Genomic DNA, 18,278 nt, shown 5'->3' with positions numbered 1-18,278 from the left:
AAAACCTGGATCTGTTTTGGAAACAAGGTCTGTACACCGGCTAAAACCGCTCTTAGATGCTCTAAAGCTCGTTTTTTGGCCACCTCATTACTGATCGCCGTTGATAGTGACTGTGTAATACCGCGCACTGAATCTAGCACATCACCCAACACCAAGTCTTTAGGCGCGTTATGATTTTTCTCCGCAGGCTTGACACGTCTGGCTTTGGTCAGGGTCTAAACAGCCGTCTCCGATGCAGTCACCACCTTAGGGTCCAACGTTTCCGCCACATTTGTTTCGCCGCTCGTCGATACAGCGGCTGTGTGAAAAAATAAAAGATTTTTTATTACCACGCCAATAATCCACATCTCAAAATCAGAAAACTACACGGTGTTAAAAATAAAAGACTTTTCAACACAACAATCAATGAAATCTAAACTGTTAAAATCAGAAAACTACGATAACTATGATAAAAACGCCACACATGTGGTGCATCCTTACACACAGGGCTGCAGGTGAACGGAACAAGTTACACGGACATGTTGTTACACCGGTTTCCTTTACGGCTGTGGTGGCGCTACTGGGTCAAGCGGCGTGGTTAACGGCCTATAGACCCGCGCACAGACCAGTCGCTTTTAACTTTAAAAGCTAAGCAGTTTTAAAATAAGGTTTTTTAACACTCCCAAACAGAAAACAACACTGGGGGGTTCTACAGTGTGTATTCCAAAATACAGCGTCTTTTGCACAGAACCTGTGGTAACACCATCCCGCTGATTACGCAGGCAAATTTTTTTGCCCTGCTAGATCAGATCGCCCAGTGTGGTTCGCATGGCTTTAGACACGGGGAGCGGAAGGGGTTTATGAATGCTTTTTCAGATGCCGCAAAGTTTCTCAGCAATGTTGGGGTGGTGGTTACGTGTACCGAACTAATTTTCCGCACCAACATTTAATTGTTGAATGCAAACAGGAGCCAGTAACGCGTGTGTGCTGCGTTGTTTCAGTGTTTGAAAACCCCCACTTGAAATAAAGCGGTTCACATTTCACATACTTGCAAACTGGAGTCTGTAACTTGTGTAAAAAGTGCTGCTGCGCTGTTTCTGTGTTTGAAAACCCCCTGTTGAAATAAAGCGGTTCACATTTCACATGGTGTTTGTCCTGCGAATTCTTTCCGTGAGACTTTACGCAGTCAGTGTGTGTGTGTGTGCTTGCACCCCTGCTGCTTTTGAGACTCAGCTTGTGCAGCGTATAAGCAGCCTGGCCGGACAACCACTCGGCCACCCGGCCACGGCTAGCTAGCGCCGCTCACACCCCGGGATCTCGCAGCCCGCACCAGACTCCCTGCGCCGCCGTAACTACCCGATTTCCTAGGGTTATAATAGAGCGCACTCAACCCCACGGCAGACATGGTCCCCTTACAAACCAATACACACTTTCACACACCTAAAGCGAGGGATGCACTGCCTTGGGGCTTTGGGACCCTGAGGCTCCGGACCGACCGGCTGGGGGGGAGGCGGGAGTTCCAACAACGACACACCATTGGCTCCTGAGGGGGTGGGACATGCACAAATAACAACACGCCATTGGCTGGCAAGGGGGCGGGACAGCCAACCACCGCAGACTACCATTGGCTGGAAAAGGGGGCGTGGTACCTGTCAAAAGTTTGACGAAAGGTGTCGCTTTATACTACTAACAGGTCTGTTTTGAGTCTCATGATGATTCTCTTCTGGATCTGAAAAAAAACAAGCAAATTTGTTTCCGATGTATTTTTCAATTTTATCAGATTTTTTCAGGTGAATGCAGTCGATACATTCAAGTTTTTATATGATGACAGGACCTACACTTAGGGCTCAGTACTGATAACACTGCTGATATTGATAGAGTCGAAATAAGTGATGTATTGGCAGCTTTATCTGAGGCGAGAAGTCCTAGAACACCTACAAAAATGTTTGGATTCAGAGGAAGAAATATTTTTCTACCTCACCCAATCCTATTGCATTACCGAGGCTGAAGTTGGCTGCTTATTCGCCAGTTTCTTATTCGCGTTTTTTGTTCCACCTTAAATGCTGCTGCTGTGATGTTATGCCGCCTTTCGCCTGTAGATGGCTCTCTATAGTCATTTTTAAAAATACTAATCCGAGTGGATTACTGCACATATCCTCAGTAAAGGGGAATATGTAAGTAATGATTATCCAAATTGCATTTTTATATGAAACACATTTCAGAAAATCGAAAACCAATTTTCAAAACTCACAATAACACAAACTGGCATGTTAGACAACAAGTAAATAAGACAAAGGCAAAACGTGAAGTCTCAAAATCTTGCATTTTGCAAGAAATGTTATTATAGCAGTTTACAATGGGACATTTAGAACATGGCATATGAGAATATATGGTTAACGGAGGATGAGCAAAGGGTGATGACACTTTCTGCTTATTGCTATGACCCTCCCTCCTGATTATAAAATCGTCTCACAATTCTGCCACTGAGGTGTGAGACACAATGTAACAGACTCTCAAAATCCTGAACTTCAGGAAATGTTGCTGTACCATTTTTAAAATATGACCCTCTGAATATGGTATGAGAGAATTCATAGGGAAAAGCTAATTGCTCTTTCTGTTGTATTGCGATGGCCCCCGTTTAGAAAAAAACATCTCAGAATTCTGACACAAAGGTGTGAGACACAATGTAACAAATTATGAAAATCATGAAGTATAAGAAAATTTACTGTACCTTTTTTTAATATGACCCTCTGAAAATGGCATGTGAGGATTTATAGTCAACAAAATAGCACCCCTTCTGCTGAATTACTTTTTCCCTCCTTACTCGTTACCAAAACATCTTAGTATTCTGACACTAAGGTAAGAGAAGATTTGTAATTACAAAACTTCTGTTGCATTTCTGCGTTGTGACATTCTGAACATGGCATGGTAAAGTATATAGAAAACCTAGATCAGAACAGGTTAAATGTAATTCATAGTGATTTATATTTTTTAAATTCTTTCTAAATGAAAAAATGTTTTTCAGTGATTATGACACTTCGGTATTACATAAAATATGCTTCAATGCCAAAATAAATAATAATGGAAAAAATACCCACAGTGGACATTCATAGTTGCGATTATAGGAATGTTATATATCAGGTGAGTAGCTGTGTCAGCATGCGTAGGCTGCAAATGAACAAGTAAAAGGTTATTCCATGCTGAAAAGAGAAGAAAGGAAACATAACATGTTGGCCGTGGAGCCTTCTTCAGGTGTGAGAAAGACAGGTCAGTAAACAAAGATAATTTTCTTTATCTTTGCTTACTGCAGTTTATCTTTGATGACAACATCAAAGATGTTAGGAAGTTTTACAGCTAACAGCTCCACATCAACTTCCTTTTATAACTAACCTCATCAGATCCTTCAACTCCCAACTCTTCCAATTTCTCACTTCAGAGAAGGATAAAAAACTCAATCATCCTCTACAGAGAAAAACCATCAACACCCCTACCACCTCCACCAATCCTAACCTCGTTTTTACTATACCCTCTGACCTTTCCCTTTCACCCTTTTGCATCCTCGGCTCACATATTTTAAAATTACAATAGACTGTATAGTATTTGTTTTAAATTAAGGTAAATATGTCAAAATATCAAAATCCAACTGCACAGTGCTATCTTAACAATGCTTGTCAAGTCTCAAACAAACCTGCATTGTATTTTTAAAATATTTCAGCAGAGGATTCAACTGGAGTATAAATGAAGATTCGACGATAATTTGTTTTGGGTGAATATGGTTTTCTGGGGAGTTGCAATGTTGGGCATTATTGGACATTTCTCGGTGACCCTGACACGTGTTAAACACTCGCATTTCCTGCAAATATTAAAATGGTTATGGTTTCGCTGAAAAATCCAATCGACTAAAGACAACGTTTACATCGCAAAAGAACCCCGTCCCTGGGTGGACTCGAACCACCAACCTTTCGGTTAACAGCCGAACGCGCTAACCGATTGCGCCACAGAGACTGACTGGTGTGTTCTTTTCTCGAATCAGAAGTTTTCGGTTACAAAAAATCTCTTACCTTTTATTTTTCCAGATGGTAATATTTCTTCTGCACTGTTAAAGAATTGAATTTCATTTATCGCAAGCTGTGTGAATTTAAAAAAAAACAAGTTTTCCAGAAAGGAAATGAACACATGCATTTAACGAAATCAAGCCCTTTGTGATTGCCCGAAATGGTACGTTCTGTACTGCAAGATAGGAAGAAAGACACGGCTGGGATTTGAATCTCGGTTCTTTTGTTTAATAGAGAAGCGCTTTAACCAACTAGGCTACGGTGACAGGACACCCATCACCTTTTACAGCCACTTGGACACACCGCTCTGAGACATCTGCGTTCAGTAAGCGCTGAGCCTGCTCTCAGACCAAATTGCCTCTTTTACATAGCAGCCCCGACACTGAGAAACGAAGAGAACTGGCTTTTATCCGGCATTTTTCATGTCCAATGCGTTTGACATCTCCCAAGGGCGACAGAGTTCTTTTGCGACACTATTTCTTCTTCTTTTTTATTTCTGTACGCTTTGATAAAAAACGAGAAATCGTGCAAGGGAAAAATGTCTTTTTTTTCATGGAGAAAACGTGCACCAGGAAATGTTCTGTTGAGAAGAAATGATTTAACATGATACGTGACCTAATTTATCGGAGCAATTGCTCAACCAGCAAGGTCTGGAGAGTTTGGTGGATGTGATAATTATACGGTGTTGTGGAAGAAAACAGTCTTTCTTTGAATTCTCAGTCAATCGGAATTTCAGTGCGAAACATAAACCCCTTGTCTGATTTAAAGAGATTATATTTTAAAACTCATAAAAAATCAGAAAACACATGTTTCTCACTTTGAAATTTTAGACGGAGCGGTGCATAACTAGTAGCGACGCTGAGCACCCTATGGGGGAATTCAGGTCATGTGAAATGCCACCGGTTTAATAAACAACGCGTCTGGTTTCGGATCATAAGATTGTAGGTTCGACTTCTACCTGGCTCGTGTAAATTTTATTCAAGCTCCTCAGTAATAATGTATATTATGTAATGAACCGCACCTGAAAGCAAACGTTGGGTCTGTTTCCTTTGTTTTCCAGCATGAAATAGCAAATCGTTACTAAAAGCAGCTGCTAATGTCCAATAGCGGTTTTTTTTTTCAAATTACATTTTCAGGCTTCAGACACTTTTTAATAAAACAAAGGTGTCCGGAAACACATTAACTTTCAGGTTTGCTTGAACCTGTATTAAAAAAAGTTATCTGAAACTTCCGGGATTCCATTATCTGATGTAGCTGTCTCTAAAGTTGGACGTGATGTTAAGCAGATGTGAACTGTGCCTTTTCACTTAAAAAAAAAACAGTTCTTTTTTTCCCCCTTCACTCCAATGCTGGAGACTGTAAGCCTGTGTGAGCTCCACACTGCGTGTCCTGTACTGCTCTATTTTGTTTAGATTATCTATGTGGTGTACAGATAGAACTCAACTGCATGGTGTGAATTCCGTGTTCAGGACCAGCAGAACCTGAAAAAGTAACAGCTGACCTCGACATGATTTGAACACACAGCCTCCTGATCTGGCATCAGACACGCTACCATTGGGCCATGAAGTCACGGCTGTCTGTGCCTTTGAATTCCCCAAAGGAGACAAATCAGCTTCACAAAGAAAAATCTGTGAAGAGCGCAGCTCTTCCAAAGAGTCTTTTCTTCCCAGACCACATTTTATTCTTCATGCGCAGCTCTTGTGTAGGTGTTGTTCTCAATTACAGATCCAGGAACACTGATTGTTTTTTCTATTTTTTTAAATTAAGTACCCCATGGTGCAACGGTAGCACGTCTGACTCTAAATCCCCAAGTTCATTTTCAAAGTATATCGGAGTCAATTGATACTGATCAGGTTCTGCTGCTACTGAACCCGCAGTCTTCACCTTAAAGTTCAATTCCCCAAGCCTTTTGACCTTATATGTCCATCCCTTCTCGTCAAAACTCGTATTTTCACAGGGTACCCTTCAGAAATCGCAGTATAGAATGAAAAAAACTCCAGTAGATCTCGGCCGCTGTTAGTGATTTTCCTTTTAAAATAAATGAATCTCTGGAAATTTTACGGAGTGTATCACTTTCACTGAGACCTAGAAGTGTTAAGTTGTACATGCGTCTTTGTGGCTCAGTTGTTAACAAAAAGGGTGGTGGTTTGAGCCCTTCCAGGGACGCTATGAGCCTTTTAATGTACACACCCTCCTCACTTCATTTCTCCACGGCCGGTCTTGTATCGCTAACAAATACAGAGCCCGTAGGAGGCAGTAAGCTCGCATATTTTTTTTCTTATAAAATATACTTTATTCTGAAAAAAACACATCTCAAAAAGAAAACATCTCACACATCATCACTTCACATAATTAAAACAACGGCGGAACGGCGGTGATTGTCCGTTATCAATCTTTGCAAGGGTGGGCGGATTTGCGCTATTATGAGAGTCCCTCCAAACCCTACCGTTTGCTGTAAACCATTAATCCCTGTACAGGGTCCATAGGCCTTTCCAGCGCTCCTTTGCCGTGGGGAAACCCCATTTAGCAATGTCGCGCTTCATCCTTCTCCTGAGGTCCGCCAGGATCCTCTCCTCCAGCTCTCTCGCTCCCCACTCGATGTTGTGCCGGATGAGATTGTTCCTTGCGTCCCACAGGCCTTTTTTTGTGAGGGTCAGCAGAAGCCATATCAGGAACTGCGTCCCTCTGTCCAGTCCGGTAGGTGCCAGCCCCAGCAGAATATACTGGTAACTGAGCACCGCAACCCGTCCCCAGGAGTTGCATGGTGCTGTCCATTCTGCCCCACACCGCCTTGGCGAAGGGGCAGCTCCAGAACACGTGCTCCTGAGTCTCCTCGACGAAACACGTGTCCCGGGGGCAATGCGGGTTCCTGGTAAGCAAGTGTCTGTAGAGGACCTCTCTGGTAGCCAGTCTCTTGTGTACGGCCATCCAGTTGAGGTCCTTCAGTTCGTTGTCCAGTTCTTTAGGCTGCATCCTTTCCCAGACTTGTCTGGGAACTTGCAGCCTTTCGTCAGTGACCAGATGCCCCCTCACCTCTTTGTACAGAGCTCCACTTGACAGCGTGGGTGTAGAACTTTGGTAGCCTCTCTGCCTTGGGCCCAGTGTTTGACCACTGGACCAAGTGCCTCATCGGGATGGAGAGCCACAGCCTGACAAAGTACTGGTACTTGTGGCCGATGGGCTCCCGCAGCGCCCGGCAGAGGTTGCAGTAAAAGATGCAGTCGAGTTTCAGGGGGAAATGTGGGACATCTCGACCCCCTTCCTCGACCGGCTGACACATCCGGTTTCTCGTGATGAACTCGTACCTGCCGCCCCAGACGAAGCCACCCTGGCGATCCTCTCGGTCCAGTTGTTGGTCTCGTTGTCCCGGCTCTGGAAGGAAACCCCCAGTATTCTGAGGGGCTCCATGCAGAGCTCGAGACCGTCCGGTGCCGTCGTCCTGTGCTTCCAGGGCCCGAAGAACTTCAGTTTGCTCTTTCGGCGGTTGAGCTTCGACCCCGAGGCTCTGGAGTATTGCTCCATGACCTGCAGGGCCCTCCTCAACCCCCTGTCCGACCTCAGGAACAGCGTCGTGTCGTCGGCGTACTGGTAGATCTTCAGGGTTTCCCCCGTGCCTCCCGGTATCTCCAGGCCGTCGATGACGGGGTCCCGTTTCACCGCCTCTGCTAAGGGCTCTGTGAAGAGAACATAGAGAAGGGGTGAAAGGGGGCAGCCCTGTCGTACTCTGGATTCCTGGGGAATGAAATCCCCCAGGTTTCCGTTCACGTTCACTCTGCTGCCCACGTCAGAGTACAGAATCTGAATCCGGCGGCTGAAACTCTCTCTGAAACCGAAGCGTTCCAGCACCCTGAACAGATAGCTGTGGTTCACTCTGTCGAAGGCTTTCTCCTGGTCCAGGCTGACCACCATCATGGGCACGTTCCGGTCCTCGGCCCAGGCGATGGCGTCTCTGGTCAGCTGGAGGTTCCAGCTGACGGATCGCCCCTCCACCCCACACGTCTGGTCGCTGTGGATGATGTGGGGGAGGGCGGTTCTCAGTCTGCCGGTCAGGAGCTTGGACAGGATCTTTACGTCCACGCAGAGCATCGTGATCGGCCTCCAGTTTTTGAGGTCGGCGGCGTCTCCTCCCTTGAAGAGCAGGGAGATGACGCCCTCCCTCATGGTGTCTCCGAGTTTCCCCCGGCGGAAGATCTCCTGCGCCACTTCCACCAGATCTGCCGCCAGGGTGTCCCAGAAGCAGGTGTAGAATTCCTTGGGGAGTCCGTCCGGCCCCGGCACCTTGCACCTTGCCATTCTCCATGGACAAGAACGCCTGACAGAATTGCTGTTTTTTATGCATGCTAAGTTTCTGATTCCTCACTCTGTTTCATGTGTAGAGATGGATAAGACTTTATTGATCCCAAAGGGAAATGGACGTACATGTTCATGAACATGTTTGCATGTTCTTTTGTAATATACACTTTTTGTGATTTTTTTGTATATCTAAGCAAGTGTTCCTGCATCCCTCTTCTGCACTATGTATAGTCATGGCTTTTTTCTGTTTGCTTATTTCAAAGTAACACCTGCTCCATTTCTAAAACTTTTTGCTCTTGTGCATTTTTGTATTTTTTACACCTCTAGCACTTTAACGTCCTGAATTTATATTTGCCTTAATTTGTAGGACGAATTTTAGTTTTAGCCTTAAAAAGCTTCAGTTTTCACTATCTTTTGTTTCTTGTCCTTCAACTGTTATTATTGATCACCGAAGTATTGTACTTGACATGACTTCATTCACCCTTTCCTGAACGTCTGTGAGTGGCAGAGATAGTGCTGTCTCTGGTGCGATCTTTTGCAGCTGACATTTCACTGTTTTAAACGAATAAGAAATTAAATTGCTCATAAATCACTTATTCTAAATAAACATAGCGTAATTGCTCTCTGAAAATGTTTTCTTGTTCATTTTGGAGACCTTGATCGAAACTGATTTTAGATGTCAGAAAGGATTTATTTTCTCTGTGTGTTTCTGTGTGCGTATTTCCTACATTGTTTTGTCGAGATTTTAACTTAATATTTAGGCTCAGATTTCAACTATAAATCTCACACTAATTACTAGCGGTAAATACTGATGTTTTGCTCCCTCTTACCACAAAAATCTATATGTATTGTATCTGGGATGACCTAATTTTTGTACGTGTACCTACTGTGATTCGGAAACGGAACGGTTAAAGATGGCGACAAGTCAGGCACTCAGAGGGAGGGGGAGGGGGGGTGCGTCTTCCTGTCTCCATAACTAAAATGCCAAATAGGAGTGGCTTAAGCGATGTACACAGTCATGTAACTGACAGTTTGAGGTAGCCTATCGTATAGATTTCGCTTTGTTGCTGATAGATTAAGCTTTCGAAACTCAGCCCCAAAGTCATGTGACTGATTTTTCACCCTTCATTGGTTAAACGCAATGATCACATGCACCACCATGGTAACTGGGATGTGTAGTTTTTAATTCAGTTTGAATTATAACTGTACGTACTGTCTTCATATTTGGCAAGGGCTTTAAAGAGAGGGCGCTCCAAAAATTTTCGATGCCGTCGTCCTGGAAGAATTTGACCTCAGAACGTTTGACTAGCCTACTGTATGCTCCTAAATTAATATCATTTATGACCTTCTATCTATCTATATACCTTCTTCTGCTCCTCTTCTTTTTATGCTCAGCTACTAAAATTTCCCTTTAGCGGTAAAATTTCCTATAAATATTCAATACTAAGCGGATTAAAATGTGCACAGTAAAGAGATTAAATTATTAAATCTTTTCACTACCGACTAATGCACCATGAGTGCCTGTCGGTACCGTGCATTTTGAATGGCTGCATCTGTATAATAAAGTTTATTATTATTATTATTATTATTATAATAAAGGGCTTGTCTTCTTGTCCTGTGTTTTCAGGCTCAGAGGCCAGTGTTCTCCCTGATGCTGGGGAAAGGGCACCTCTTGAACAGCAGCACAGTGAGGAGGAGGAGTGGAGCTCCAGTCTGATGCAGGAGACAGAGATCACTGCTGCAGAAGGGAAAGAGACACTCAGTGAGCAGCACACAGAGAGCAGACAGAGTGTGGAGGATCTGGACTCTGTGCCCATGATGAAGACGGAGCCTGAGAGTGGGACACCTGGACTCTTAGTATGTGATGCTTTTACAGAGAAGATTAATAATCAGGACACGAACAATATGTCACAAGGTTGTAATGAACTTTACTGTGTCTCTGTACAAGAGCTCAAAGAAGAACTGAGTGAGTTTAATCTTACAGATAAGGACATGGAGCCCCAGTTGATTGACCCCGCAGAGCTGAAGAAGGAGCCCCAGGTGATTCAGACTGCTGAGCTGCACACTGAAGGACACTGCAGAGCACGAGACCCTCCGGCGCCGTCGTCCTGTACTTCCAGGGCCCGAAGAACTTCAGTTTGCTCTTTTGGCGGTTGAGTTTCGACCCCGAGGCTCTGGAGTATTGCTCCATGACCTGCAGGGCCCTCCTCAACCCCCTGTCCGACCTCAGGAACAGCGTCGTGTCGTCGGCGTACTGGGAGATCTTCTGGGTTTCCCCCGCGCCTCCCGGTATCTCCAGGGTCCCGTCACACCGTCTCTGCTAAGGGCTCTTGAAGAGCAGGGAGATGATGCCCTCCCTCATGGTGTCTCCGAGTTTCACCCAGCGGAAAATCTCCTGCGCCACTTCCACCAGATCTGCCGCCAGGGTGTCCCAGAAGCAGGTGTAGAATTCCTTGGGGATTCCGTCCGGCCCTGGCACCTTGCCATTCTCCATGGACAAGAGCGCCGCCTTCAGCTCCTCGGCCGCGATCGGACCCTCCAAGTCCTCCCTCACCTCCTCAGGTACTCGTGCCTTCAGCTCCTCCAGAAAAGCATCGCCTGCCTCCACCTCCGTCTGCTTTTCTGAAAAGAGCTCCGTGTAGAAAGCGGTGGCCGCTTCTACCTTGTCGCTCTCGTCCAGCACTTCCTCTCCATCTCCCCGTCTCAGGCCGTGGATCACCCTCTTTTTCTGGGCTCCTCGGACCTGAATGAGTTTGCGGAGCCTCTCCTTCAGGTCCCGTGCCCGGGCTGAATTGAAGGCTCCTCCCCCGTTAGCCGAGCTGTACTCCTCCTCTAGTTGTCTCTGGAGTCGTGCAGCTTCCTTCCTCTCCCTGGCCGCCTTCCGTCTGCAGTACGTCTGCGCCAGGGTTCGGGTCCTGTCTTTCACTGACTCCCACCATTCCACCACGGAGCTGTAGCCGTCTCTCAGATCGCCCCAGCTCGCGTAGTCTTTCCGGAACAGTGCCCTGAAGTCGTCTTCCTCCAGTATCTCCCGGTTCAGCTTCCAGTACCCACGACCAAATGCCGGCAGGCTGGTGTTAGCCACCACCGTCAAGCGCTCGTGGTCGGAATACCACGCCGGGGACACCGTCGCCGACTCCAGGGAGCAGGTCGTGTGCAGGAAGATGTAGTCCAGGCGGCTGCACACTCCCCGGGAGTTTTTCCAGGTTGTTCCGGCGTCGTTAGGGCGACACCGTCTGAAGCCGTCTACTAGGGAGAACTGCTTAAGTAGCGATTCCAGCTCTGCCGAGCTAGCGTCGCTCCCCTTCTCCCGGTCGACGTTGAAGTCCCCGCCAAGCACCACCTGTCTGTTGGTGGTGCAGCAGCTGGCCAGGTCAGCAAACACTTCCTTCAGGATAGAGGGTTCTGTTGGAGCATAGACGTTAATTGCTCTCAACTTCTGCCCCCTCCAGTCGATGTGTGCGACCAGGATCCGGCCCTGCACCACCGGGAAGGAGGAAACCAGCGTCATCTCTGGGTTTCCGAGGAGGATTCCCACTCCGGAAGAGTGGACCCCTCCTACACTCCAGCATGATTCTCCCTTCATCCATTCCCTGGTGAATGTCAGCTTGTCGCTTTCATCCTTCAGGTGGACCTCCTGTAAGAAACAAACTGAGAGGCCAGATCATGAAAGACTCCCCGTCTTTTCAACGGGTCTATTAGCCCTCTCACGTTAGTTGTTAGAAAGGTAAGTTTCACAATCATGATTAAACAAGTGAAAGTTGAACCTCCTCTCTTTGTGCTTACAGTGGAAAACTTGGGAGTCTACATCTGGGCACTGTTTAGCCTAGATGTAGCTCCTCTTGTCTGGGTCCTGGGGGGAATATGCTGGGCTCCCTCCAGGTCTCGCTGGGGACTGAAAGGTAAACATGCTGGACAGGTCCAGCCCTACCATCAGTCCCGGCTCCAGGGCGGCTTCAAAGTAATCCTCGTCTTCCTCGAGGATACTCTCCGCCACCGCTTTGGGAAGGGTTTTTTCTTCCCTTTCTCCAGGAGTTTCGGGGACCTCCAGTTGCTCCTGGGCCTCGGGGGAAGGGGGCTCCACTTCCTGGGCTGCCTCTTCCTGTTGTTCCTGGGCCTCGGGGGAGGGGGTTCCGACATCCTGGGCTGCCTCTTCCTGTTGTCCCTGGGCCTCGGGGGAGGGGGTTACCTCTTCCTGGGCTGCCTCCTCCTGTTGTCCGTGGGACTCGGGGGAGGGGGGTTCTGTTTCCTGGGCTGTCACTTCCTGTCGTCTTTGGGCCTTGGGGGGGAGGGTTTCCATTTCCTGGGCTGCCTCCTCCGGTTGTTACTGGGCCTCGGGGGAAGAAAGTTCCGTTTCCTCTAGGACGAGGAAACGGTTCTCCCTTACCACTCTTTTCTTTTGTCCTTCCGAAGGTGGATCCGCCCTGAATCTCTTCTCCCGCTTTCTCTTTCCCTTCTTGCTGGGAGTTATTAGGGCCCTTTCTCCGGTCGGCCATTTTGTCCGTCGTCCTGGCAGCCATCTTGTGGCACTGGTGCAGCTGGGGGTGTGGCCTCGGCAGTTTCGGTTCTCTGCGGGGGAGGTGCGGGTTCTTTGTTCTCACCTCTCTCCCTTTGTCTTGAGACCGGTTTCTGCCCGCCGGCTTCCACCACCTGCGCAAATGAAGGTTTGCTTACCTTGCATTGGTGAAGGAGGTGCCCCTCTTTGTTACAGTTGTGACATCTGACGATGTCACACGTGTTCTCCTTGTGGCATCCTGGGGTAGTAAAGGTACCCCCTGTCGGCTCCGATGTTGAAGCGGGCCGGGGGGTGCTGGAAACCGTCGACGCCCTCTGGGTCCTCTTTCAGGAGGACTCGGTACTGGCGTTTGCCATACCAGACGCCGCAACTGTCCCTGATCTCCGTCGGTTTGCCCACCACAGTTACATACCTCCCTAGGTACGCTGTTACCAGTTCCATTGGTTCATAGGGGTTGTATGTGAGGACTGTGATGGTCCTCTGGTTTGTCTTCCTCATAGGCTCCGGCCTGAAATCAGAGAAACCGGGGTGCTTACCTTTTTCTCTGATCATTTTCGTTGCCTTTTCATATGAGGCGTCCGTGGCCATGTAGGCCTCCATGTATCTCTCTGCCTTGTTGTCTTGCAGGCAGTAGAGATCTCCGGCCACCAACTGCAGGATCCCTCTCAGGAAGGTAATGAAAAAGGATTTCACAGTTGGCATCGTCTCTGTTTTCTTGGTCCAGTGGAACCGGATCAGTGTCTTCTTGTCTGCCATCTGGAAAGGAGAAAAAAGAAAAAGGAGAGAAAGAGAGAGAGCAAGGTCCTGTGGAGAGGAGGGTTTAGCTGCTAAAGGAGCAGCGAGGGAGCCCTGGCCTTTGTCCTTGTGGGCAAAGCCCAGCTAGGTGCAGGCGCAGGAGGAGAGAGAGAGAGGGAGCGGATAATGCTTCCGAGTCTCCAGGAAGAAACTAAGAACTGCGGGCAGGCCACGAGTACCTACTCCCCGCCAAGAGGCCAAGGAGGCAGAGAGAGAGAGAAGAAGCGGATAGCGCTTCCGAGTCTCGAGGAAGAAAGCAAGCACTGCGGGCAGGCCACGAGTACCTACTCCCAGCCAAGAGGCCAAGGAGGCGGAGCAAGAGAAAGGGGGAGGGGAGAGGAGAGAGCAGAGAGAGAGAACGTTGCTGCCGGATCCCACCCAGCTCAGCTGCTGCTTGGCCTTAACCCCCTAGGCTCAACCTAGGGCGATACCAGCTCAAGCACTCTTCAGGATCTTCGATCGCCTTCTAGAACTTTGGAAAGACAGGAACTGCGGGCATGCCACTTGAACTTGATCTTAGCCAAAAGGCCGATAAAATTGGATTCCAGCTCACTGGCCCTGCAAAACTTAGTTCAAGACTTAAAACTCTCAGACACATATAGATGTATATATCCCACAACAGCAGGATATACATGGTCAGGGAGGAATAGCAGCTCCAGAACTGACTATTGCTTTGCCTCAGAGAGAGTGAAAGTTGTTGGGGTCACTCTTCAGCCTGTCTTCTTCTCAGATCATCAAGCTTTAGGGTGTAGAGTGGAACTCCAGGGCGGGACTTTCTTTGGCCCAGGCTTCTGGAAACTCAACACAAAGCTGCTAGAGAATGACGGGGTAGTATCCTGCTACAAGGAGAAACTATCACAGTGGCTGTCCTTGCAGTGTCTGTATGGGTCAGTAGGAGGATGGTGGGAGGAGGTGAAGGTGAGGACGAGGGTCTTTTTCATGGCTGAGGGAAGGAAGGCTGCCAGACGGAGAGGAGTGTTAGCCAGGAAACAGAGGCAGCTGCAGCGTCTCTACACGATGCTGCACAGTGGCTTCGATGTGCTCGAGGATATCACCCTTTTAAAAAAGGATGTCTGGAGCATAGCGGAAGAAAGTAGTCGAGGAGTGCTGTTAAGAAGCTGAGTGCAGTTCTTGGAAGAAAATGAGAAGTGTACTCGCTTCTTTTTCAGGAAAGTGGTAGGCTCCAAGTCTGTCATGGAAAGTGTAGTTGATGAGGAGGGAAGAGAGAGTACAGAGCTGAGTGCTATCCTCTCCTGCATTGAGGCCTTCTTGTCACGGACGTCCAAGGGGCCTAACCGTAGGTAGCAGGAGGGCGGAAAAAGACCCATATGCGTAGCGGCGAGACGGGAAAAAGGCCCGGGCTCATTAGTGCAAATAGTTCAGGAATGCCGTATAGAAACCTGTGCCCTCAGGGAGCGGATGTGGGGCGCCCTGGTGCTAGGCAGGTCTCAGGACATCCAAACGTCAGTGCTGAGCGAGGACAGAGTGCAAGACCCGGAAATATTTAGCCAAAGGGAAAGAGAGGGACAGGAAAGACAGCAGACCAGAAACAAGGGACAGGACAGGGAAGGACCGCCCTCTGGCTGCATAGGGCGTGACACTTCTACACAAGACTGTACAGCTCTACAGAGGTAAAGGATGAAGAAATTCATTTTTTTACCTCAAAGCTAGAAAACATTTTGAGTGAAGAAGATAGGGAAGTACTTGAGGAGGATTTGACAGTAGAAGAGCTGAGAGGCTATTTGGAGCTTACAGAAGGGGAAAACTCCGGGTACTGACAGGCTCCCTAGAGGGGCGTCTGCTTTTACTACTTGCATGAATGAAGGCAAAAAAAAGCCAATCGATGTGAACGAACGGCGCTTTACAGAGGAGTACTGCCTGACTGGATCGTTGATGAACGACAGAGGCCACTCCGACCTCTTCTCGGTTTTCTTCAGTGACTTACTAAGGATCTTCTTCACATTCGCCCATGCAGGGGAAGCCAGTTACACCAAAGCAAACGAAGGAAAGTGCATTTCAAGCAGAGACCAGGAGGGACTTGTTTACACTGAGAGTGGTCGGAGAATGGAACAATGCGCCCAGCCCTGTTGCTGGAGCCGATTCTTGATGAGATCTTGGGCTCACTAAGAGGCCCCCGCTGGATGCTAATCTTTCTGTTGTTCTTGCAGGTCCTGCGCTGCTTTTGAGCCGACAGAGCTCGTCCTGGTCTGTCGGCACAGCCCAATTGCAAATGATCGGCTCCGCGTACAGAAGGAACGTGCGTTTGGTACAAGAGTGCATGAAGGCACCGGAAACACATTGGGAACAAATGACCGGTCGCTCAAGACCTCTGTGAAGTACAGGAGCGTGCAAAACAAGGCTGTTTCCACCCGGTCTCGAACCGGGGACTTTGCGCACGTTAGGCGAACGTGATAGCTGCTACACTACGGAAACCTGCAGGGACCGCTGCTGGTGTCTCGCTTGCGTTTCGGGCTGAGAAAGGGACGCGTCACTTTAGGCAGGGGGCGCTGGAGAGAGGAACAAAGGGCGTGATGAAACAAAATGCCGAAACCCGGGATCAAACCAGGGACCTTTAGATCTTCAGTCTAACGCTCTCCCAACTGAGCTATTTCGGCGGTGCACGGAGCCCACAGCCACCTGCTCCAGCCTTCCTGTGTTGCGGCATGAGCGCACCAAGAGGAGCGGGAGAGTGTTGCAGGAACGTCACTCAGAAGGAAAGCCACCCAGGTGCGCCCTCTGAGCTCTGTCCAGCGCATCTTCCTCGCATGGACTCCTGCCTGTGACGGGCAGGAAACAATTAGCAAGAAAGGAACGACACCCCATGGGTGTCTCATGACCACACCTTAGGTTGTGACACGTGCAGGTGTGAGGGGTTGCCGGGCTACTTTGGAGCAGAGCTCGGGCGGAGGGGGGGCGGGAAAGCAGACAAAGAGGTGACACCTCAAGGTCTGCACAATCACAGCTCTCCGCCGCCCCAGGCTTCCGCTCGATAAGCTACTGGACACACCCGCCCCTCCTCACACAGACCATGGAAAAGCCCCCGAGTGGGAGGGCTCTCTCTTCCTCCCAGGAGCTCTTGGACACGACGCACAGACATAGCGCGGGGAGCTGCCGCCTGCAAACACGGCTCCAGGCTGGACTCCACTCCGCAGGAGCCGCAGAGCAGGGGAGATGGGGGCAGCTTAGCTCCTGTGCAGAGACCTGAGCTGTTGTTGCTGCGGACGCTGTCTTTTCTGCACTCGGGGTAGGAGTGAATGTTGAGTTGCCCTTAGAAATGAAGCAGAGCACTTCAACGGCACGGGTGTGTGTGTGTGCGTGCGCCCTGGTGATTCTGGGAGACAGATCGAACCTGGGCTAAAAGAGAGGGGGCTTAGCCCTCTTCCATTTGCTAGTTCAAAGTTGTACAACCCATTTGTATCTGCTAGGCGGTGCAGTCGTCGTCCACAAAGAAGACTTTGAAAAGCCTCGAAGGCAAGTCATTCCGAGTTGGTCGTTTGTGTTTTCCGTTCAGACGCGAAATGCTGAAATGTTCTCTCGGCTCCTCGGTTGTCATTTCTGCTCCGTAGAGGAATCACAGCACGCGTCGCCTTCCAGCACGCTGGGTCGGGACACGATGCCGGGGGTCGGCGCGTGCGACGTCTTCCTCGTTAGTATAGTGGCAAGTATCCCCGCCTGTCACACTGGAGACCGGGGTTCGATTCCCCGACGGGGAGTAGCTTTTCTTTCACCTCCTTAGAGAAAGGACTGCCTTTCACTTCTCTGTTTTCTTTCACAGCGTCGTGCACCTTTTCATTGCTCTCGCTTTCAGAGCCTCCGCACGGCACACGACTCGACATCAGGAAGCACATTGAAGTGAAAGCATGAAGCGCTGCGACATGCACTGTGCAGATCCCGCCACACTAAGAGGTGAGTGGGTCTGTTCGATGCACAAAGAACGCTTTGATAAGCGTCAAAGGCAAGTCATTCCGAGTTGGTCGTTTGTGTTTTCCGTTCAGACGCGAAATGCTGAAATGATCTCTCGGCTCCTCGGTTGTCATTTCTGCTCCGTAAAGGAATCACAGCACACGTCGCCTTCCAGCACGGTGGGTCGGGACACGATACCGGGGGTTGGAGAGAGCGATGTCTTCCTCGTTAGTATAGGACCTGTCACGCGGACCTGTCACCTGTCCCCACCTGTCACGCGGAAGACCGGGGTACATCAGGACGCGCATTGAAGTGAAAGCAGGATGCGCTGTGACATGCACTGTGCAGATCCCGCCACACTAAGAGGTGAGTGGGTCTGTTCGATCACAGTGCTAGGCGAATCCCCAATCCCCTTTTGTGCGTGGCGACAAAAGAAGTCTGTTTCCGCCCGGTTTCGAACCAGGGACCTTTCGCGTGTGAGGCGAACGTGATAACCACTACACTACGGAAACGGTGGTAAGAAGTGCCCAGCGGCCCAGCACTGAGCTTCGTCAATGCGATTCAGCTGCTTCCAGTGCCTTTATTGGAGTGCGCTGATGGACCGTGCTCTCTCTCCAGAGACCAGCACGCCTGTCATGGACGGAGCAGGAAAGGAGGCGCCACATTCTACAGCCCTCTCCACGCAATCGACGAAATCGGGCTACTGAAGTGGAGAAAATCGCCTCTCCAGAAAGTGC

At 48.9% G+C, this 18,278-nt stretch overlaps 3 non-coding genes across 3 annotated transcripts; all 3 read right to left on the bottom strand.

The window, feature by feature from the left end:
* Window positions 1-3,910: 3,910 nt before the first annotated feature.
* trnan-guu (transfer RNA asparagine (anticodon GUU)) lies at window positions 3,911-3,984 on the bottom strand. Its single transcript has one exon. It is a non-coding gene; the product is annotated as a tRNA-Asn (tRNA).
* Window positions 3,985-16,180: 12,196 nt separating this feature from the next.
* Window positions 16,181-16,253, bottom strand: trnaf-gaa (transfer RNA phenylalanine (anticodon GAA)). Its single transcript has one exon. It is a non-coding gene; the product is annotated as a tRNA-Phe (tRNA).
* A 1,727-nt stretch (window positions 16,254-17,980) lies between these two features.
* Window positions 17,981-18,053, bottom strand: trnav-cac (transfer RNA valine (anticodon CAC)). The gene has a single exon. It is a non-coding gene; the product is annotated as a tRNA-Val (tRNA).
* Between the last annotated feature and the right edge of the window lie 225 nt (window positions 18,054-18,278).

Source organism: Lepisosteus oculatus, chromosome 14 (genome assembly GCF_040954835.1).
Source record: "Lepisosteus oculatus isolate fLepOcu1 chromosome 14, fLepOcu1.hap2, whole genome shotgun sequence".
Taxonomy (NCBI): Eukaryota; Metazoa; Chordata; class Actinopteri; order Semionotiformes; family Lepisosteidae; genus Lepisosteus; species Lepisosteus oculatus.
Note: the sequence above shows the minus strand (reverse complement) of the source record. Positions and strands in the feature narration are given on the sequence as shown.